This window comes from Petaurus breviceps, unplaced genomic scaffold, assembly GCF_028583685.1.
Source record: "Petaurus breviceps papuanus isolate PSGF00001 unplaced genomic scaffold, PetGlider_PUasm1.0 182, whole genome shotgun sequence".
NCBI lineage: Eukaryota > Metazoa > Chordata > Mammalia > Diprotodontia > Petauridae > Petaurus > Petaurus breviceps.
The window spans coordinates 418,095-442,596 of record NW_027185786.1 but is presented as its reverse complement, the minus strand read 5'-3'; the positions used below and the strand labels follow the sequence as shown (position 1 = coordinate 442,596).

Here is a 24,502-nt window from a genome sequence, read left to right as displayed (position 1 = left end):
TGGGCCCACCCTTTTCTGACATGAGGTGCTTCACCACTGGGTCTTTGGAATTGTGGTTGGCCATTGAATTGAGCAGAATTTTCAAGTCTTTCCTAGTTTCTGCTAGCTCTTTGTAATCACTGGTTCCCTTTCTGCATTTTTGCTAAATGTCTCTATAACGATCTATTTTAGACCATTCCCAAGAATCAAAGTCAATTTCAATGGCCTATAGTTTATAGTTGAAGAAGGACTGTTTTATGGCATTGGCATGATAACATAGCCACATTTTAGTCTTTAATAATACTGATTCCCTCCTCACAATGCCTTTGTACTAGAGAAATTAATTTTCATATTATTGATACTTGAAAATAAGGAGAATAATAGCTTGGGAGAGAGCAGGCTCATACTAGTTTGTGGGGAGGGGAACGAGAAAGGGAAGGAGGAAGTGAGGGAGAGAGAGAGAAGAGAAGAGAGAGACATAGAGGAGAGAGAGGGAGGAAGAGAGAAAGGAAAGGAGAGAGAGGGAGGGAAAGAGGGAGGAGGGAGAGAAGTAGAAAGAGGGAGAGAGAGATATTTATTCTTTGATATATTCCACTTGTGACCTGCCTTCAGAGTAATACTACTCTGGTGATCAACAGTGGAGAATGAGGGATGTGATGTATATAATATAGAAACCTATGTGATTTTAAAGAGCGAAATGCATATTTTGCTTGGGTTCAGTGATTTGTAAGGCTGACCTGGAATAGCAGTTATTTATAATGCAGAGAGAGACAAGTCTAGAGCAAGGAATGTGGTCAATAGATTTTCCAGACATCAGTGCTTGATGGGGAGCACCCTAAGCTCTCATTGCCATGAGAATGGCTCCCTCTGGGCCCTTCTGGCTTCATCTTTCCCTCCTGTGCCTTGTGAAGGCTGGTCCTTGGGCGAACAGGAACGTGTTCTGATCTTTCAGAAGTCACTGACATTCCAAGACGTGGCCGTGGACTTCACCTGGGAGGAATGGGGGCTGTTGGAGCCAGCTCAGAAGGACCTGTTCAGGGATGTGATGATGGAGAACTATGAGAACTTTGTGTCCTTGGGTAAGGACGGCTTCTTTCTCCTGAATCTTTGGGCCATTGGAGGTGTCTTTGCCATTCTCATTTCCTAAAAGTTGTAAGGTTTCACAAGTGTTTGCTTTGCTTTGGTGTGCAGATTTACTCACCTAACCGTTTCTAACATGGTAAGATTCCTAAATCTTTTGGCGTGAAGAGACATAGTATTTCACTCTTTCCAGATGAAGGGTGTTTGCTTTGTACATTTGGAAATCAGCAGCTTTTCTGTGTTGCTCACTGACGCTACAATTTCCCTACTGTGTGTTTGTGCTGGTCATAGATTCTGCACCCAAATTCTAATGTAGCCCTTTGAAAAGTTCCTAGCCTGTAATGTATTAAAATAAATGTATTTTCTTGGAACCCAAATCAAACCCCGTCACTCATTCCCCCTCATACTTGATGGGAACACAACCCAGAGCATCCTTCTAAGGTCCTTCCTTGATGCAGCTGTTCTTTAAAATGAAAGAGAAAGAATAAGATTGCCTTCTGCTCTTTGTTCTTTTCCAATTATTTCCCCCTGAGCAGGGCTCACAGAATCCAAAGCAGCTGTGATTTCCCAGTTGGAGAGAAGAGAATCACCAGAGTTGCCAGATAGAAAAGTCCCAGGAAGCATTTTTGGAGGTGAGTGGAGGATAAGAAACCAGAGAGGAGGGTGATTGGGAGCCGTGGCTTTTTTCTGATGTCTGCCCTTCTGCCTCTTTTCTAGATCTCATCTTTTCCTGTCTCTTCTTGTGACAATGTTCTCCCCATAACGTCTCCCTCTTCAAACGGTCCTTTCTGTCTCTCTCAGATGGTAGATGAGTCTCACCTGTATTGAGAAGCTCAAGCCCATTGGTTGTTCCTAGTGTCTGTTTTATCTACCTTCTATTTCACCTCTGTTCTTTGCCCAAATCCTGCAAACCAATGATTTTCCATTTTTGTTTCCTCCAGCCTCTTTCCTTTATTAAAATGTTGAAGTCTTCCCTTTCTTCCTTCTGCTTCGTGGAAGATAATTATTAAGGTTTCTGTTGGGGTAGCAAGGTGTGTCACAGGGACTTAGCCCATCTCCAAGCCAAGCAAAGGCATTTATTGAGGATTACACTCTCAGTGGGCTAGGCTCCTTAAAGGAACCAGCAGTCTAGCAAAGCAAGACAGGGATTTTTATAGAGAAAGTGATGCTATTAGTGTAGCAGAAAATATGAATTTTAAAATACAGGAAGGGTTTGCTAATATGGGGAGAAGTTATAACTTTGGTAGAACTGTGCATGTGGCTACCCAGAATGCATACAGAAAAACCCACTCAGGATGATACTTTAATAAGTCTCTCTATGTCCTAAGTTCACCCGAAGGATAGTTTATGCCATTACTGTGCAGGCGTCCACTTAGGGAAAGTCCTTTCTGTGATTTAGTGGCCACCATCCTGCTCAGTATCCTGTTTGTGCTGCTTTCATATTAGCTGTCTCTTGGGGTATGTGGTTGAGGTCATGTATGTGTCTGCTGTCTTAGTGAGAGGAGTATGGGGAAGTTGGGATCTTGGGGCTGGGGACAGCGGCTAGGATTACTTCCTTAATACTACTCTTATAAACTAATGGCACTTTATGACTTACCAACTGCTTTTTTAATCTTTGAGGTGGGTAATAAAAATTATTATCCCATTTTATAGATGAAGAGACTGAGGCTCAATGAGGTTTTGATTTGCCTGTGGTCACTAGGCTAGTAGTGGCAGGATGGACTCAGACATTGTCCTTCTGTTTCTGAGTCCAGAACCTGCCCCCCATACCACGATGCTTCTCTTCTACCTAAAATTAAAGAATATTTTCAGGGTGGCTAGGTGGCACAGTGAATAGAGCACCAGCCCTGGAGTCAGGAGGACCTGAGTTCAAATCCGGCCTCAGACATTTAACACTTACTAGCTGTGTGACCTTGGGCAAGTCTCTTAACCCCAATTGCCCTGTCTTTCCCCCTCCAAAAAAGCAAAAAAAAAAAAAAAGAATATTTTCTTTGGTCTTACCCTCTTTCATAACTTTGGTTGACCTTCAATGATATTTGTTGGTTGGGGGGACTTTTGGTTGGCTACAGGTTGGAGCTTCTGGGGACCCGTCAAGCTCTGTGATTGTGATAGTCCTTGTCTACACTGTCCTCTTGTCCTTCCATGTCAGGTGACTTGGGTGTGGTTCCACAAATTAGAGGAGAGGGAGCATAATTGGGTTACGGACCTGAATGGTAAGAGGATTGGCAGAATGAACTGACTTTGTCTCACCTGAAGGAGAGAAGCCTTTGTAGGCCATATGATAACTGCCTCCAAATATTTGAAGGACCATCCTATGGAAGGGGCATCAGACTCATTCTCCCTGGCCCCAGAGGGAAAAGAGCATAGAATATAAAATGGACAGAATACAAAATTGCAGAGAAACACTTTTCGTTTTGATGGAAGGACAATCTCCGTTAATTAGAACTGCCTGTAAGTGGTACATTGGGCTGAGTCAGGAGGTGGTGGTTTCTCCCTCATTGGAGGCCTTCAAACAGATTCTAGTTGGTCACTGGTCAGTGATGTTGTGGAGCACAGACTTGGTTAGGTACAAGATTTGGCCTGATAATCCCGGGCTCAGATACTCAGCACCACACCCAGAAATAACTGGCTGTGTAACCTTGAGCAAGTTACTTAACCTCGATTGCTTAAAAAAAAAAAAGATTTGGCCTGATATAAGGAAAAGTTTCCCAATAACCAGGTATCTGAGGGTGAACTAGCCTGCCACTAAAGGTAATGAGGCTGCCCCTCATATGAGGTCTCCAGGTGATGGCTGGATGACTGTCTTTCAGGCTTGTTTTAGGGGAGACTCATCCTTGGGCACAGGCAGGTATCAAAGGTCCTGTTGTATCACTTCCATATATGAGATGCTGTGATTTCCTATTTTGATTCCCCTTCTCTCTCTCTCTCTTTGTATATACACACACATATATATGCATATATGTATATGTATACACACATATTCTATATATAGAACTATCTCATCTCTGTCTTTTTTTATCTCTTTGGCTCCCAAGCCCTTTCTTATCCATTTTGTGTGTCCCTTCAAGGACTTCATTACTTTCTGTTCTTCAGAGAGCTCCTCCATTGTTGAAGCTTTGCTTATCCTTTCTCTTCTCTCTCCACACTTTGCCTTTGGTGATTTCATCAGCTGTCCCTGATCCACTTATTTATTTAACACTTTGCAGTGTAATACACACAGTGCCTAGTACAGAGTGGGCACTTAAATGTTTATTGACTGACTTATTTATGCAGATGATGCCCAGATCCATGTTTCCAGTTCTCAGGTCTCTTCTCAGCTCCAGCCATAAGCATCTGCAGCTGCCTGCTGTTTGTCCATTAGCCTCTCTGAGTCACTATGTACAAAATGGAACTCGCCACCTTTCCATATAAATGTACCTGTTATCTGAATTTCCTTGTTTCTGGCAAGGCACTACATGCTTTTCTTCAGCTTTGGCCCAGGTTTGTAATCTCGGTGCCACCCGACCCTATTTCTCCGTTAACCCCTGCACTCAAAGAGCTGCCAAGCCTTGCCAGTTCTATCTCTATAACTTCTCTTGCCTTCACTCAGGAGGCCCCTCATCACCTGCTGGCACTGGAAGAACATTCTGCCTCATTGACCTCCCTCCCTCCACTCTTCCCCCTCTCAGTCCATGCTCCCCCTGCTGCAGTGACCTGATGGCACAGGTCTGACCGGTTACTCCCTTGTTTAAAGGCCTTTAGTTGGTTCCTGGTCCCCTTAAGGGTAAAACTTGGTTTCCTCACCTGGCTTTGGAAGACCTCCATAATCCGACTTCTCCTTTTCCATTCTGATTTCACATCACACCCTGTCTTGAATTCTCTGTTCTAGCCAAATGGCCCATCGCCCATTGCTGGGACTCGGCATCTCCCTCTTGTGTGTGTTTACCCCCTACTTGGTAGACATTTCCTCTTCATCTCTGCTCCATAGGATCCTTATCTTCTTAGCTGAGGTATCATTTACAAAAAGCCCTCAAGTATCTGCTTCCAAAGTAGCAAAGTTCCCGCCCTCATCTGTTAAGGTACTTCTTATTGTTCAGCTGTTTTTAACTCGTGTTTGACTCTTCATGACCCCACTTGGGGTTTTCTTGGCAAAGATACTTCTGTCGTTTGCCATTTACCTCTCCAACTTATTTGACAGATGAGGAAACTGAGGCAAACAAGGGTGAAGTGACTCTTCCAGGATCACACAGCTAGCATCTGGGCCTGGATTTGAACTCAGGTCTTCCTAACCCCCAGCCCAGCGCTCTGTGTGTTGCTTCACTTAGCTGTGCTTTCAGGTACTCTCCCCATTCAATTCTCTCCATTTTTAAATTTACTTATCTATCTCCACAGTAGAATGATAGAATTTTGACTTAGGGACTATTTCCATTTTTCCTATTGTTTCTTGAGTGCTACCACCCTGCCTAACAGAGGGGTAGACTCTTAATGCACACTCAGTCAACCAGATTGAGTGATTAGGAAGTGATTTATCCAAAAACAGGCATGTGGTCTTGAGGCTCTCTTTGGTTTTGAATAGGTGGACAGGGAGGGAGTGCTTTTTAAAAAAATTTTATTTTATTTTAGACTCAAGGGCCAGGAACATAAATACGGAATAGAGAAAAGAAACAAAAACATATCATAAACTTAAATATTGGAACTTAAATCCAAAGAAAGAAAAAAAAGCATATTGTGTGCATAGCAGAACATAAGAGAGCATTCAGAATTTATAACAATAAATTTTCATTTTAAGAAAGCCTGTATGATAAATGATCCATGTCGTGTTGAGAATTATCCATCTTTTCTTTGCTTCCTTGTGAATTTTCTTTTGTTCTCTGCTGTTCACTTTTTTACTCTGTTACTTTTTCCCCTCCCCTCACCCCTCTCAGAAGGCTATGATAAAGTTTAGATATGTTTCTCTATAGCTATAGATATATACATACACATATACATGTATGCATACAGATACAGACATATACTTTGAGGGAGTTCTCTTGACAGGGAAGGCTGCAGAGAAAGGCATGGTGAGTCAGTGTAGCCTCCCTGGGATCAACCTAGCAATACTCCCAACTGGGGAGTGGTGTGTTTGCATGGCTTCCCGAACCTTTTGATATCCTGTAGCATGGGGGTTCAACAGGAGGGGGAAATATTAGGTTTTGAGCAGGGAAATCTTTTGAAATTAATGTTTTGAGGAAGATAAAGATTAGTTTTGTAGAGGGTGTTTGGAGGGGGAAGTAACCTGACTCATCCATTAATTCAGCATGCGATGATAAAAGTCTGGATTCAGGACCATGCCTGCTTCTCTTGGATCCTTCTTTATACTGTGATATTTCCCTGATTCCCCATGCTCTTATGTCTGTCACTTTGGTGACCTTGTCTGTCTGCCAACCGCCCTCAGCAATGAGTTCTGCTTGTGCTCATTTATCTCTATCATCTTAGATTTTTTTTTTAAAAGCAATCTGGGTTAAGTAACTTGCTCAAGGTTACATGGCCAGTTATTTTTGTGTGGGTGCCAAGTGTCTGAGGCCTGAACCGATCCCAGGTCTCCTGACGCTGGAGCCAGGGCTCTTACTCACTGCACCACCTGTCTGCCCCTATCATCTTAGATTTTAATTCCATATTGGATATCCCTCAAAATTCTGCTCACTGGAAATAGTGTCTTTCTCTCCCCTTGGCAGCCCGGGAGCTTACTCTCTTTCCAGCCTGAGGACACATGATGACAGATGTTCTGTACTGGAACATTGTCAAGGAAAGAAGAGACCGGGCTGGTGCAAATTCTTCATCTATACATCACCCTTCCAGTATTTAAAGACAGTTGTCATGTCCCTCCTGAGGCTTCTCTTCTGAGCTAAGCACCCACAGCTCTTTTTTTCTAATCCTCACTGGCCATGATCTTGGGATGCTTCCCCATCCTGGTGACCTTCTTTGGGTTCTCTCGGCTTAGCAATGGGCTTCCTAAAATGTTATCCTCAGAACTGAACATGATATTCCAGTTTTGTTTTTTTTTTTGTCAACAGGGAGTAGAGTAGAGTCATAAACTTCTTTGTTCTGGACCTAAGCCTTTTCATGTAGCTGAAATTGCCTTAGTGATCTGGGTTGCCATTTTGGACTCTTGATGCAGAGCACTAAAACCCTTCAGTTTTTATTTCAATGAATTGGGGGGGGGACTATATCTCCCCCCATCTTATATGTGTAATCCAAGTGTTGAATTTTATATTTCTCTATAATAAATTCAGTGTCATTAGGTGGAATCCAGCTTTCTTACCCAGCAAAGTTTTTTGAATCCTGACTCCATCATTCAGTCTGTTGGGCATCTCTCCTAGCTTTATGTCGTTTGCCATTGTGATAATCACACTCCCTATTCCTTCCTACAAGTTATTATTAAGTAGCCCTGGGCCCAAGAGGGCACTCCCATTTGAACAGTGTTCTCTGAATTTTTCCAACATGCATCCTTATCAGTTTAAAAAAATGTTGAGCATTTCCCCCCCCAAGTATGTATATTTATTTTTAAATTTCATCATGTAATACCACAGTAACATGCATTATAAAAATGTGGCATTATTTAAAGGCGTTTGGAGGGGTTTTGGGGAGAGCTCAGGTGAGTCACTGCCTTTTCTCCACCATCTTGGCCCTGCCTCTCTATATATTCGTTTTTATACAGTCATCCAAAGCTACGATTTCTATTGTTGGATTTTGTCTCCGTGAAATGGCTATGTTTACTGCCTTTTTTCCTCCCGTGTTGAAGGTGTCTCTATGGTATCTAGATTTTAGATCTATAGAAGTGGTTCTTTTTCCTTTTCTTCCCCCTTTAATTTAAAGCCTTTTTAGAGTTCCAAGTTTCCAGGCACAGATTTTTACCACTCCTTCTTGGGCAGTTTTTGCCCAGGACTTCATAATCCCTAGCTCTCTTTTCTAGGTTCCTGTTGGAAGTATCACTTGTCCCTATAAAGACCATTGGAATTAGGTAGTAATCATCTCATTTGACCAGTCTTGGGAGTTTGTCTGGTACTTCTCAGATTACGTGTGTGGGTAAGTCAGCAGTTCCCTCTACAACTCATGTCATCAGCAGATGGCCAGGCCACCTTGATACCCTTCAGCAGGAAGTTTCTAACCAACCCTATTTTTCTCTTCTTCCTGTGACATTTAGCAGATGATCTCTCTCCTGTCAGCATATGTGAAATTACATCATGGTTCCTTGAAGTTTAAGGAGTTTCTTCCTTCATAGGTTACATTGCGTACTCTGTTGCAAGAGTTTTATATCTTGTACTTATTCTTAGTCATTCAGGGATCCTTCTTCCCTTAATTCTCTGTTCATATTCTTCCACCCTGCAACATTAAAATATGGGGTAGATTTCCACTCTTTTTCTTTTTTTTTTTTTAACCAATCGGGGTTAAGTAACTTGCTCAAGGTTACACGGCCAGTTATTTCTGGGTGGGGTGCTAAGTATCCGAGCCTAGATTCTATCCCCAGGTCATCTCAACACTGGAGCCGATGCTCTTACTCGATGAGCCACCTGGCTGCCCCTTCCCCTCTTTTTCTTTAGTTTTGTTTTATTTGTTTTTACTTTGAAGTCTTTCTTTCCTTTTGTTTGCATCACAGACAACATTGAATATTTATACCTTCCATCCCCCTAGATTTTCTCCATGAATGTAATATACTTGGAAGACTTCATACTGGAGAGAAATCATTTGAATGTAATCAGTGTGGAAAAACTTATTGCAGCAAACAATATTTAACTGAACATCAAAGAATTCATACTGGCGAGAAACCTTATAAATGTAAAGAATGTGGGACAGCCTTTAGTCACAAGAGACATCTTAAAATACATAATATAATTCATACTGGAAAGAAGCCTTTTGAATGTAATCAATGTGGGAAAGCTTATTGCAGCAAACAATACTTAACTGAACATCAAAGAAGTCATACTGGAGAGAAACCCTATAAATGTAATGAATGTGGGGACACCTTTAATCGTAAACACTCCCTAGGCCAACATGAAAAAATGCATACTGGAGAAAAACCCTACAAATGTAATGAATGTGGGAAAGCCTTTGGTCACACAAGACACCTTAAAATACATAAGATAACTCATGCTGGAAAAAATCCCTTTGAATGTAATGAATGTGGGAGAGCTTATTGCAGTAAACAATATCTAACTGAACACCAGAGAATTCATACTGGAGAGAAACCCTATAAATGTAATGAATGTGGGAAAGCCTTCAATCGGAAACATTCTCTAGGCCAACATGAAAAAATGCATACTGGAGAGAAACCCTACAAATGTAATGAATGTGGGAAAGCCTACAGTCAAAAGAGACACCTTAAAATACACAAGATAATTCATACTGGGAAAAAGCCCTTTAAATGTAATGAATGTGGGAAAGCTTATTGCAGGAAACAATATCTAATAGAACATCAAAGAGTTCATACGGGAGAGAAACCTTATAACTGTAATGAATGTGGGAAAGCCTTCAGCTCTAAAGCAAATTTTTATGTTCATAAGCGAATCCACAGTGGAGAGAAACCCTACATATGTAATGAATGTGGCAAAGACTTTACACAGCAAGGGCAACTTAAAATGCATAAGATATTTCATACTGGAAAGAAGCCCTTTGAATGTAATGAATGTGGAAAAGCCTTCTACACCAATTCTGGCCTTAAAGAACATAAACTAATTCATTCTGGAGAGAAACCTTTTGAGTGTATTGACTGTGGAAAAGGCTTCAGGTTCAGTTCAGGTCTTCTGAAACATCAGAGAAGTCATTCCGAAGAGAAACCTTATAAATGTACTGAATGTGGGAAAGGCTTCAGGCGAAGCTCATACCTTATGCAACATGACAGAATTCATACTGGAGAGAAACCCTATGAATGTAATGAGTGTGGGAAAGTTTTCAGGTGGAAGGGAAACCTTGATTCACATAAGAGAGTTCATATTAAGGGAAAACCATATTCATGTAATGAATGTGGGAAAGCCTTTAGGCTTAAGGACAGCCTTAATACACATGAGAGAATTTGTACTGGAAAGAAATGCTTTGAATGAAAGGAGTGGATAGTAGCTTATAGTCAGAGGCTAAAATTTGCTGCACATAATAAAAGTTCACAGAAATAATTTGAATGTAAGGAGTCAATGAAAACTTTGCAATTTAATATGTACTGTTTATTAGTTAAGAAACATGGGAATTCATACTGGGCAGAAATCCTATGACTAATGAATGTGTGAAAGCCTTCCACTGGAAGCAAAACCTTAATATACACACAGAAAACCTTAATATTTATAGGAAACCTTATTTTTTAGTGTAATGAATCTGGGAAACCCTCCAAATGGTGTGGAACATTTAAGGAATCTGAGATAATGATGGAGAGAACCCTGTTGGTGTACAAAATGTGGAAAACGCTTAATGAGAAAACAAAACTCAGCATGAATCAGAGCTTTCATACTGACAGCATCACATTTAATGTGATGAATGTAGCTTAACTAAAACAGTAGAAACCTGAAGGACCATAAGAGACTTTATGCTAGAGAAAGAAATTCTTTGGTTATAATAAATTGGGAAAGTCTTTAGGCTGAGTCAAACCTTTGCTACACATCATAAAATTGTTATTTAAAAAAATTATTTTGGGGAAAACTTCATCTAGGGGGAACACATTACATGACTTCATATAATTTATCTGGGTGAAAATCTCCATGAATAGTTGAAAGTCCATCATTGACCTCATGCTAATAATTAACTCTGTAGGCATGAAGAATTCATGGTCTCAAAATTTCCGTTATAAGGGGCCTCAGAGGCCATTTGAACAAGTTTTATCTGAAAAGGAATCTTTTATACAAGATGCAAGTTTTATCTAGTTCTTGTTTTAAGACTTTTAATGAGAGTCCATTGCTTCCTTAAGGCTCAAAGACTCCACTTTGTGATGAATCTAATAATTTAATTTTTCTTTATAGTAAGCCAAAATGTGCTTCTTTGCACTTTCTCCCATTTTTCCTAGCTCTGCCCTCTGTGACCAAATACAACATGCTTAATCCCTCTTCCTAGTGACAGCCCATCATATCCTTGACATCAGCTATAATGCCCTCACTTAGTCTTCCCCTCTGTAGGAACATCCTCAGTTCCTTCACCTCAATTTCATGTAAAATGAACTAAGGCCCTTCACTGTCCTGATTGCTCTTTTTTACACTCAAGCATATCATTTGTCTTCATAAAATATGGCATGAATGAATGTAAAATCATTAATTATGATTACTAACTTATTAGTTACTGGCTTACTAAGTGCCAAGTGTTGTGCTAAGCACTGGGGATACAAATTCAAAGGGGAAACAGTTTCTGTCCCCAGGGAGCTTAGATTTTAATTTGAGAAGAAAACATGCATAGGGGAGTGGTAGTTTGGAATGGTTGTTTTGATTTGGGAGATGGTGAATTGATTGACATGCCCTTTTTTCCAGTAGCACTGGCGATATTAATTTTATCATGGTTACAGAACAGAAAACTGGTGATGGAAGAGAGGAAAGAGTAGAAGGATATATGGTGTTACTGGTTAGATGTCGAAAGATGACCATGGCTCAAGGTCCAGGCCCAGGTCAATCTTGGCTAGAAATGACTGGATATCATGGGTTATTTGATATATTCATTAATTAGACTCGCATAGCCCCATACTAAGAATCCTAGAACTGAGAGGGACAAGTCCCTGAGAAGATGGCACCTGGCCTGTGAAGGTGCAGTCGTATGGAAGATGGCAAGGTCTGGAAGGCCATAGGGTACAGCAGTAGGCAGGGCAGATGACTGTGGTAGAATTTCAAGCATGGTGGAACCAGTTACATATGGGTCATGTGATACACTTACCAACCAGTGAAGAGCCGGGAATTTCAGAGCTAAGGATATAGGCTTTGGCCTCCAGTATATTAATAGGATGGATAACAGTCTAGAAATCCAGAGGGTGCAGCAGTAGGTGGGATAGAAGGAACAATAACCGAGGGTAGAATGTGAAGTATGACTCAGGCTAGCCAGACATACTAGGACATTTAATGAACTCAACAATGAGGATAGCATGGGCCTCACTGTGGGAATTCCAGAGACAAAATAATGTATTCCAGAACTAATGAGAATATTTTGGATAAATGTGGTCTGAACAGTGGAACGATATAGCAATATTGTCCTCATTCTGAAAAATATAACATGTCTAATGAATCCTGAGATTGAATTAGCTTTCTTTGGCTGCTCTTTTACATTGTTTGACTCCTTTTTGATCTTTGATTTGCCAAAATCTCCTGACTTTTATCAGATGAACTGCTTTCTAGCAATGCCTCCCCTGTCTTGTGCTTGTGAAATTGATATGATAAACCTAAGTGTAAGACATTGTATTTACCCTATTCAGTTTAGCCCAGTATTCTAGCAGGTCAAGCTTTTTTGAATACTGACTCTATGATTCTAGTGTGTTAGCTTTTCTTCCCAGATTTGTTCCATCTGCAGATTTTATAAGCAGGCCTTGATTCAGCTATTAATAAAAATGTGGAATAGCACAGATCTCTGGAACGCTGCATTGGAGAATCCTTTCCCCTTTAACATCAAACAATCCTCATCAAAAGAAATCATACTTCATTCATTGCTGAGGAGGTAGTCTGTCATGACAGATTTTTTTTTCCTCACCAGTTATAATGTTGCCTTGAGAGTAAAATGACTTGGAAGTTCCCTCCAGTGGTGTGGATCAATGGTCCCTGCTGGCTGTATATCGACTTAGAAAACCACAAATTAATATCATCTATACTGCATTGTATTTTTGTTTATTTTGTTAAATATTTCCCAGTTACATTTTAATCTGGTTCAGGCTGCTACTATTAGGCAGTCTACCAGGCCTCTGAGTAAGTTGACCAGTGAATCTACCTTATGCTCTGGAGCCCTTCCTTGAATTCTGACATCACAAGGGTGCCAGTGGAGAACTTTGTTCATCTATCATCCCTTACCCTTGCCATGTACATCCCTTACCCCATGCCCATATACAAGCCCATCTTCTTTTCCAATCATTTGATTCATTGATGACATCTTTTACTCCTGTTCTTTGGAGATGCTCATTGGTTATAAGTTATATCTCTTCACACCCAATATGGATCTCTCTATTGCCTTCTGTGTGATAGTCATTAAATTCTTTGGAGTCTCATATTCCATATTTTATTGCCTGACAGTATTATCTATTGGTAGAATGTTGGTATTAAAAAAGATGGGCCTTTGCTTTCATGGCAAGCTTGGAGGCATTAAATAAGCTTTGCAGTTTCCTATTGGCAATTCAGCCCCTCTCCTCTTGGTCAACTTTGGATCTGTCCATCTGTATAGTCTTTCCTAAATATACATACTGTTGGAAAAGTTCTATAGGTTGGTCATTAATGTATATGTTTTTCTCTGGGAAGTAGACATTCTTCAGCTACTTTGGCTTTCCTGTTTGGATGGTCAAGCTACACTCCTTTGAAAATTAACTGATTTCTTCCAAAAGGATGAAGTATTCCAGGGCTTGATGCAGTTAGCACAGTGTCATCCACAAACAAGAACATCAGGAAGAAATCACTTTTTCTACTTAGACTTTATGTTTAATCTCCTTCATCATGGTGGCAGATAGTTTTGGCAAAAAAATAAAGCCCTTTATTGTGTGCCTTGCCTGACATTTATGAATGTGGGGTTGTAGAACAGGGTTATTTCTGTTATTTTATCTTTGGAATTATTTCAATGTATGGGTGGGGAGCCCCTTCTTGCAAAAGAACCTGTAAGGTGGCACTTTGTTCTGTCTGATCAAATGCTTCTGAACAAAAAGTGGGCACAGTAGAATCCCAAATCCTATACATCTTTCAATTGTGAAATGGTGATGTGGTCCAGTGCTGAAGATTGCTTGCCAGAGCCTATTTCTTAGTTATATCCTCATTAAGTATATTCTTAATTCATGTTATGTCATACTTCCTTACTCCTTTAGATTATGAACTCCTTAGGGACAGGGACTGTCTTTTGCCTCTTTTCGTACCCTCAGCACTTAACATGATCCCTGGCACATAGCTAGCACTCTTTGTCTATATTTATTCTCTCAATTTCTTTTTCTGTCTTCTATATAGCTTGGATTTCTTGATCTGTATAGAATTAGTGATAACAATGGACATTCTTGCTTTTCCTTTAGTCTTCTTGGAAAGACCTCTAGTAGTTTCTTCATTTCAAACAATGCTAGCTTTTGGCTTTAGATAAAGTTTACTTTATTAAGGAAAAGTCCATTTTCCCCAAATTTTTTAACATGGGTGTTTGTATTTTGTCACAAGATTTTTCTGCATCTTTTGATATAATCATGTAATTTTTGTTTTTGTTACTAATATGGTCAACATATAGTGACCATTAAGGACTTTTGAAGGCCAGTAATGAAGATTGCCTTTCACCTCTGGGCAGATGGTGGGCCCAAAATGCAGAATGAGGTGTATTTTCAGATATGGTTAATGTGCTGATTTGCTTGGCAGCTTGACTATATGCATTTTTAGTTAGAAGGGAGGGGTGATTTAGTGAGAATGAACCCTCCCTAAAACAAAAAAATAGAAGGAAAAAAATTCAGAATAGACACAAAGGAACTTTACTACTTTGTGAAACTTAAAATGCATTTTTGTATCTTTTTGTGTATTAAAGTATTTGTTTGTGGTTTAAGTTGGTAGGAAAAATATTAAACATTTTTACAAAGAGAATTCTTTGGGATAAGGAGGACTCTAGCCTTCTGAGGGTGCCTTGGCAGTTTTTGTACTCTGCAGTTATTTCTCATCCAAGATTTGTAAATCAGGTCCTTCAATAAATTCCACTGGAATATATACACGCTGTGTACTGGGTTCTGCCTCTTTATGTCCACTTCGAGGTGAGGCCGGCTTTAGGGGGCAGACATCACTGCGGCGGGAGAGGAGCCCCTCGGAAGCTCTGCCGGGCTCCAGGCGAGGACGGGCGGGATCAGGGCTTGGGGATGGGAGCGAAGCACGGGAAAGGGCTCTGAGGGTTTGGGGGCCGGCGTGCCCGGGACCCCCGGGGGTCTTCCTGGCAGACCTGGACCAGTTCCTTCTGCAGCTCATTTGACAGACGAGGAAACTGAGGCAGAGTCCAGTGATTTGCCCAGGGTCACACAGCTTGTCCGTGTCCGAGGCCGGATGTGACCTCAGAATTTCCTGACTACAGGCCCGGCCACCGGGGGATCTCTGGCCCAAAAAAAGGCTGAGAACGCCCAAAGGAGGGCGAAGGGGGCCCGGGCCACGGGGGTGCGGTGCCAGGGAGCCCGCAGAGCCTGGGAAGGAGAGGATGGGCAGGAGGGGCCGGGAGTCGAGGGCAGGCCAGAGACGTCGACCTTTCCCGCTCACGGAGCCGTCTCCGACACGCGCGGACACCTGGCCCTCTGCCCAGCTGCGCTCCGCTCCTCCCCGTCACGCTTCTCCCCCCCCCACCCCCGTCCCTGCTCCCCCCGCCCCCCGGGCTAAGGGCGGGCCTGGACGGGGCGCCGAAGAGGGGGCAGGGTGTGTTACGGCTTGGCGCCTGCGCAGAAGCAGCGCCGCACTACATCTCCCAGAATCCTCAACTTGGGACGAGCCTCCTCTATCCAAATCCTTCATTGGTCGGCGGCCTCCTCGCTCTGTGCTCGGTGTGCGCAGGCGCAGTTCTGTGCAGGTTGCGGTTTTTACATCTCCTTTGCTTGGCTTCGCTTCACCTCGGCAGCAGGTGAGTGTCAGCGGGGACTGGCGCGTCAGGGGGGCGGGTCTCTGCCCCTCCCCTCCTCGCCCCGCCCCCGAGTCTAACCTCCCCTCCCCCCGCTCGGCTCTAGGACCTCCGTCCCTAGTGCTTGGCTCCTCCTGGCCTCAGTTTCCTCCTCTGTCAAATGAGATCCCGGGGAAAGAGGACTGGGAGAGGGGGCTCGATGGTCCCTGACCCCCAGTCCCCAAGGGAAGGCGGGTCTGGAGTGGGAGGCCGAGGGGGCGGAGCTGACAACCGGAGGGGACCAAGTGGGCGCCGCTCTGTTTGGAGGGAGCGGGGTGCGTGGGGCGGGGTCTGGGATCTCCAGGGGAGGGGCTGGGGCAGGGGGCGGTGTCTGGAAATCTGCAGGGGAGGGGGCTGCACTCTCCCCCAGCCTCGCCTTTTGCCCCAGCATTTGGTCTGTCACTCACACGGGCCCCTTGGTTGAGAGGAGCTGTGACCTGGGAGTCAGGAGGGACCCGCGGTCCAGTTTGCTTTGATGCTTAGCCTGCTGTGAGACCAGGGTTAAGTCTAGGGGCGTTGTGGGGCTCAGATGAGGCAATCGGTGTAAAGCGCTTTGCAAACTTAAAGCGCTTTGCAAACTTAAAGCGTTATGTAAATGCCAGTTAGAATCACCATCATCACCATTATCATCACCATCAGTCAACCGTCACCAGGTCTCCAAGCTGATGATCACTCCCTCGCCAAGAGCTCAAGCAGGATGTATAGAGCCATATAGGGTATGCTGGTAAATGTTTAACAACCAGGCCCCTGCCTGGGGGGTAGGGAGAGGGGGTGAGAAAATATTTGCCCTTATGTTTTTAAGTTTAATCTTCATTGTTAACTTTCTCCATTGCTTTCTTAAGTGTAGACAATCAACAAAACAGTAAATCAAGCCCTGGTTTGTAATGGATTTCAGAGGCCTAAATGTTGTCACTGAAAATTTAGCAAGAGCTAGATCCAGCACCTCCCTGGGCAAATCACAACTATTCTCTCTAAGCCTTATTTTACTCATCTGGAAAATGAGAATAATAAATACTGGCATCACTTATTTCTCTGGGATGTAGAGAAACTCAAAGGAGATACTAGGCAGCACTATCTGCTGTGATCTTGTGAACTCTTTTTCTGGTTCAGACCCCTTCCCATTCTTTTGCCAGCTCGATCCTCTTAATCCTCTGAAAGTGGAATTTTATTTGGAATCAAAAGACTTGGGTTTGAATCCTGGTTCTGCTATTTACTCTCTTAATATAAAAATTTTTAAATTCATTTTAAACAAATACAAAAGAAAAAAAAAGAACATTTACATGTAGAGAGGATTCAATATAAAACAAATTTTTAAAGCAATCGGGGTTAAGTAATTTGCTCAAGGTTACACGGCCAGGTGTTTCGGGGTGGGTAATAAGTGTCTGAGCCCAGATTCGATCCCCAGATCATCCCGACACTGGAGCCGGTGCTCTTACTGGCTGTGCTACCTGGACGCCCCTATAAAACAAATTTCTAATTCAAGAAAACTTGCAATAAATATACTACACATTGTTTTCAAAGCTACTGCAACTTTTCTGTGTGCTTCCTTCTATGTTTTATTTTGTTCTCTGCGGGGGACTTTTATTTATTTATTTACTCATTTATTTATTCCCCTGCTGCCCCTCCCCCTTGCTACAATTAAACACACACACACACACACACATATATATATACCCACATATACATAATATCTATAAATATATACATATATATAAGGTCATACTATGCATGTTTCTACTTAAAAGTTCTTTGAAGGTAGATAGCATCTTCCTGCAGAGGTCCAAGTCTTTCCATGTTTTTCTAAAACCAACCAACTCATCATTTCTTTCTTTTTTTTTTTTTAAGGCAATTGGGGTTAAGTAACTTGCTTAAGGTTACATGGCCAGTTATTTCTGGGTGTGCTGGTAAGTATCTGAGCCCGGATTCGATCCCAGGTCATCCCGACTCTGGGGCCAGTACTCTTACTCACCAAGCCACCTGGCCACCCCTAAGCAATTGGGGTTAAGTAACTTGCTCAAGGTTACATGGCCAGGTGTTTCTGGGGGGCGGTGCTAAGTATCTGAGCCCGGATTCGATCCCAGGTCATCCCGACTCTGGAGCCAGTGCTCTTACTGTGCTACCTGGCCGCCCCCAACTCATCATTTCTTATATCACAGTAGTATTCCCTCACAATCATATTTCATAGCTTGTTTAACCATTCCCTAATTCAAGGATATCTATCATTTTAGACAGCCTGATTCGTATAAGACGATATCTCAAAGTTGTTTTAATTTGCATTTCTCTAATGAATAATGATTTAGAACATTTTTTCATATGATTATATGTAGTTTTGATTTCTTCATCAAAAACCTCTGTTCATATCCCTTGACCATTTATCATTTGGGGTATGACTGCATTCTTATACATTTGACAAATTTTTTTTTAATGTATTTGAAAAATGACACCATTATCTGAGAGATTGTCAATGAAAGTTTTCCTCCAGTTTTTTGCTTTCCTTCTAATCTTGGAAGATTAGAAATGGAAAATTGGTTTTATTTATACAAGAACTTTTTAATTTAAAATAATCAAAATTATCCATTTTACACCTCAACAATGCTCTCTTGTTTCTTTGTATATTATTCTCCTATCCACGAGTCTGATAGGTAATATGATCAATATTCTAATTTTCTTGTGTTATCTCCCTTTATATCTAGGTCATGTATCCATTTTGACCTTATCTTGGTACATGGTTTAATATATTGGTCTATGCCTACCTCCTGCCAGACTGCTTTCTAACTTTCCCAACAATTTTTGCCAAATAATGAATTCTTATCCCCCAAACTTAAATCTTTACATTTGTCAAAGACAAAGTTAGTACTTTACTATTGTGTGTTGCATGTCTACTCTTGTTCCACTAATCTAGCCTATTTCTTAGCCATTACCAGATAGTTTTGATATTTACCGCCTTTTAATATAGTTTAAGGTCTGCTACTGCTGAATCTACTCCTTCCTTTACATTTCCCCCTCTTAGTTTCTTTGAAATTCTTGACCTTTTGTTCTTCCAAATGAATTTTATTTTTTTTCTAACCCAGTAAAATGGAGGGTCGCGCTTCTACTCCGCCATCTTGGCTCCGCCCCCATCTTTAGTAATGTAATTGGCATTAAACAAAAAGATGAGTTTGGCAGAGTTGTCATTTATGTTTGTGTAGTTCCTGTGTCCGTTTCGGCAGATGTGTCACATCTGGTTACTTTAAATGTCTAAAACAATATTGAGTAATGTCGGTGCTATATGGTGTCATTTCCCTATTTTTCTCTTTTAATTAAACCTATTTTAGCTTTCACTCTGAGATCGTGATTGCTATCCCTGCTTTTTTCACGTAATATATTCTACTCCAGTCCTTTATTTTAATCCTGGGTGTATCTCTTATTTTTGTTGTGTTTCCTTTTCCTGAAAGTGACATATGATTGAATTCAGATTTTTTATCCATTATGCTCTCAGTTTCTGTTTTATGGGTAAATTCGTCCCATTCATATTCAAAGTTATAATTACTTTTTGCATATTTCCTTCTATTCTATTTTTCTCTTCTTAATGTTTGAATAACTGCAAACTTCAGGTCACGGCCTTTCTGGGCCATGTTATCTTCGTGTCTGAAATAAAAGGATTGGACTAGATGATTCTTTTGTTTTCTTTTTCTTTTTGGACGGGTAAAGGTAGGGGGCAGTTGGGGTTAAGTGACTTGCCCAAGGACACATGGCTAGTTTTGTGTTAAGTGCCTGAGGCTGGATTTGAACTCAGATTCTCTAGACTCCAGGGTCCAGGCTCTATTCACTCTGCCACCTAGCCACCACAGACTAGATGATTCTTAAGTTCCAGTCCAGATGCCTTCTGTTTGGTCTCTTCATAAGCTCTCTTTTCCTTGACTACATCTTCTGTCCTGGCTGGAGGCAGCTTGGTGGATAGAGTGCTGAACTTGGATTCTAGAAGACTATGGTTCAAATCATACCTGGGGTTTGATGACTTAGGCAAGTCTCATCTTTTAGGCCTAGAATCCTGATTTCACGCCTCTTCCTTTTGGGTAGTCTGCTTCTCCTCAGGTTCTCCAAGATTGAATCGACGTTTTGACTGCTGTATCACACTGCTAATATTTACTGAGCTTGTGCTCATCTGAATTCCTGTTCTTCATCACAGTCTCCAGAAGCTCATCATTCTGCAAGATTACATCAGTTCTATAATCCACACCTCCTCAGTACCCCTGGGGCCATCTCATCATTTTCCACTTGGCCTCACTGTGGACTTCATCATGCCCCCATGTCAGGTACAGCCCCAACCTTTCCAGTTAAAAAACAAAATTGTTTCCCCTTTGTAAATTCCTTGAGAGCAGGGGCTGTCTTTTGCTTTCCTTTGTCTTCCCAGTACTTAGCACAGTTCCTGGCACATGGCAGGTGCTTAATAATTGTTTATTGACTGATTTAGCTTTTTCACCTGACTTGCTATTTATCTAGTTTTACTTCTGTGTCGGGTACAGAGACCCTACCTACCCCACATTGACTACTCAGAGACATCTCAAGGCAAAAGCAGGAAGTTTTGTTCTCGCAAGAATCTCGCAAGAAATGGGTGATCCTGTCACTGGGCAGTCCAGAGAGCCTAACAGAAGCCAGAGCTGGGTTATATAGCCAAAAACCGTATAAAAACCACGACCCTTCCTCATGTAATCTTTTAAATTGATTGGCTGTTTTGTTAACATTACCTTATTTGGCCAGTGGGGTGACAGGGGGATTTCTGGAGTTTCATTTTTCCCTCCCCAGGTCACCTGACTGAGGCCTAAAGGCTTCTAGTACTTAAACAAATAGTCTACTTGAGAAACCACATTTCATTCTACACACTTCCTTTACCCTTCACTCCTTTATCCCTTCTGAAATTGATTCTTTGAACCCATGTAAAACTTTACATTTACTCCCATTAAATGCTATCTTAGATTCAGGCCTATATCCAAGTCTGTTCAAGCTTTTTATATCCAGACTCCTTAATCCAATGTGCTAGCAGTCCCTTCTAGCTTTATCTTTGGTAAAAATGTTAAATAGTGTGTGGATAGTAACACGGTCACAGGGACACTCAAATGGAAACCTTCCAAACTGACTTGACTTTGTGGTGTAGGAAAAATTCAGTTTACTGGAAACATTTGAGTAATGAAACAGAATAGCAGATTATATTTTAAGTGTATAAATAGCCTGGGAGGGGAAGTTGGGGAAAGAGCCAACCTTTTCTTGGGATTTCCCTGGCCCAAGGCATGTCTGCCAGGAGATGCCTGTGGACTCTAGAGAGGATGACCTTTCCTCGGTATCTCTCTTCTCTACCTTTGCTTCTTACAGGTGGGCTGGAACAACCGTGCTTGCTTTAATCTCTTCTTTTGTAAACCCTCAGAATCTCTTCCTAGTTCTGATAGTTTCTCTCTGAAAAATACTTTTTGCCATATAGGATGAGTCTCTGGGAGATGAAGTTGATATTTATAAATATCAACAAAAATGTATTTGAAGCATAATCTACTTGTGATGAAATCATGCTGGCTATTTGTGATTGCAGCTTTTTTTCTAGATATTCACTGATTGTCTTTTTTTTTGCATGTAAAAACAATTTTATTTTATTTTTAGCATTTGTTTTTAAAACTTTGTGTTCCAGATTCTCTCCCTTCTCCCCTCCTCACCCACCCTCATTGGGAAGACAAGCAATTCAATATAGGTTATACATGTGTAGTTATTGATCCTCCTTTTAAGAACAGATTCTAGAATTTTGGCAGAAATCTGCATGAAGCTCATTGGCCAATCATTTACAGACTCCATCCTTTCCCTTTTTTGAAAGTTGGGAAAGCAGTTGTGCTTTTTCAGTTCCGTGACACCTTTCTATCCTCTATAAATCTTTTAAAATGTGTCCTACTGATTGCTGTCTTTATATTACAGATTTGTTCTCCAGACTGAAACTTCTTCATGAGAAAACAAAATTAAGAAAAGCATATTACATTATAGAGCATGTCTAACAATGTAGACAATAACCTCTCCTGGTATTGTGGTAGTTGGCTTCACCTTTTCTGTGAGGGATCAGATAGACTTCATTTTCTCTTATGAGGGACCTTTCTTACTTTTTCCATTATTTAGAGTTTCACTTTCTCTTCATGATCATTTATATTCTTGTACTTATTGTGTATTATATAGTTTCTTACACAAATTCTTTTGGTTCCATTTACTTCACTTTGCATGTCTTTATACAGATCTTCCTATGTTTCTCCAAGGTTCTCTTCTTTGTCATTTCTTATTGCACAATAACATTTTATTATGTTTGTAGAGCATAGTTGTTTTTTTTTTTTACCATTGTGTTTCTAGTTTTTTGCTATTATATAAAGTGCTGCTATTAACATTTTTGATATATTGGACTTTCATTTCTGTCTTTGGCTTCCAGATTGTTTACTGGGCTATATGTCCCGTAATGGGATTGCTAGGTCAAAGGATATGGAGATTTGAGTTACTTATCTTGCAAAATTTGAAATTTCAGTCCAAAATGGTTAGACCATGTTACAGCGCCACCAACTGGGCATTGATGGCCTGTCTTTCACAGCTCCAACTTTGACTTCCCATTGTTTGACATCTTTGCTAATTTTTTTTGTATGAGGTATTGAAGCAGATTTTTCAGTTTGCATTTTTTTTTACTATTAGTTATTTGGATCATGTTTTCATGTGGTCATTTTTAGTTTAGAATTTTTTTGAGAACTGATGGCATCTTGTAGTTAGTTATCTGTTGTACAATTTTTATTGGTGTTACGTGTTATATCCTCAACAATATTTCAGTTTTTTAAACATCGTTTGCAATAGCTCAGTAATTATCATTGCATATTCTTTCACTACTGTGTGCACAATCCTCCTGTCCCTTGTGATTCTGCCTTATCGGAGGGAAGTAGGTACTTTCTTTGTACTTCTCTAGAATTTCGATTCCTTATTAGCCGTTTTTGGTATTTCTTTTCCTTTCCAGTCACAATGCTTTCTGCAAATATTTCAGCAAATTAATTTCTCACAGATCCTGTCAAGGAGAAGAATGAAAACATTTTTCTTAATTCAACAAAGGAAAGATTGAGCTGTAGAGAGCTCAGCAAGTGGCACATAGTAGGAAATTGTGTGAATTCAATCTATATTTCCTAGTTTTTCTTTTTGTAAATGCACTCTATAGAACTTACTAGAGGCAGAGGGAAAGCGTTTCAGTCTCTGGTCCTAATATTCATTGTCTTTCCTCCTGATTCTACAGAAAGGTGGGTTTGTTCCTGGGTTGATTTGACTTCTTCCTCCGTAAAGAACCAAGGAACTCATAGTGGGATTGTGTGCAGGAATTCTGTCTTGCTGAGTAGAGGAGTTACAGGGCAGTGTTGTCTCCTATTTTACTTCTTTCTCTTCCTCCCATTCTAGCTTCTCAAGACTCTGGCTTTCCCTAAGAAAACCCAGGTGAGGTGGAAGAGACAATGACGTCTAGGCTCATCAGAGCTGGATCCCAGGTGAGTTATTATTTTGTCTCTCTCCTGAGATTCCATTTAATTTCTCAAAGTGTGGCTATATTTCTTTCCTCATTCCTCTATCTTCTCTGCTCCTCTAAATGTAATTCAGGAATCTGAATACCCCTTGTTCTCTCTTGGAAGCTTCTGGCTTGTCTTGTGGGTGTTGTAGTGTTTCCAGAGTTCACAGATGTTTGGAGTCAGAGAGAGGTATTTTAGGGCCCTGTGGTTCAGCACTCTAAGGTGATGCACAGAGAGGGGACCTGTCTCACTCAAGCTCCATTTCCAGATCTTTTCATTTCTCTCTTCCCAACATCTCTCATTGCAAAGTCTCTTCTCTACGGCCACTACCTACTTCAGGACTTCATCTCTCATCATCATTGTTCTTTTTTTAAATTAATTTTTATTTTTTCAATTATCAAGCATTTTTTTCTCCTTCTTACCCTAACTTACCTTATTCCATGCCTCTCCCAAGCCACCTCAAAAGACTCCTATAAACCTCCAGGATCAAAGGTAAAGTCCCATTTTATGTAATTTAAAGCTCTTCTCAATATGGTCCCTTCTTCCCTTTCTAGTCTTTTTATATTTTTCTCCTCCCTACGCTCTCACATACCCTATGATGCAACTATACTTGTCTACTTACTCTTCCTTGAATAGGACATGCAATAAATCTCCCATCTTACCTGGAATTCTCTGCTTCCTCAAATCTCTTGTTTCCTTCAAGGTTCAGCTCAAATAATGTCTTCTGCAGGAGACTTATCCTGGTACCCCAGGGGGCTAGACCAGAGCCTTCCCTTCCCAACTTTCTACTCTTACTGTGTACCTATTTATTTACATGGTGTCTCCTTCATTAGAATGTGAGATCCTTGAAAACAGGGACAGTTTTTGCCTTTCATTGTACCCCTGATGATTAGCAAAGTGCCGGCTAGTAAGCAGTTAATGAATACAGACTGGCTGGCTGGCTGTGGTTCTTTGGGCAGGGCCATTTGGACCTGGGTATGGAAGGCATTGGTGCATTTAATTAGTGCCTTAAAAGAATTTAAGACCACATCATCTTCAGTTTTAGGTCAGGGAATTGACAGACCATTAACATTTTATGTGTAATATATTAATTTCTCTTTCTGATGGCAGATTCTATACTCTTGAAGGCTTTAGGTGAAACATTTGAGCATTTAACT

General features: G+C 41.1%; 1 pseudogene; it reads left to right on the top strand.

Annotated features, from left to right (window-relative positions):
• The window catches only part of LOC138160750 (zinc finger protein 721-like), a 56,387-nt pseudogene that overhangs the window by 18,578 nt on the left and 13,307 nt on the right, over positions 1-24,502 (top strand).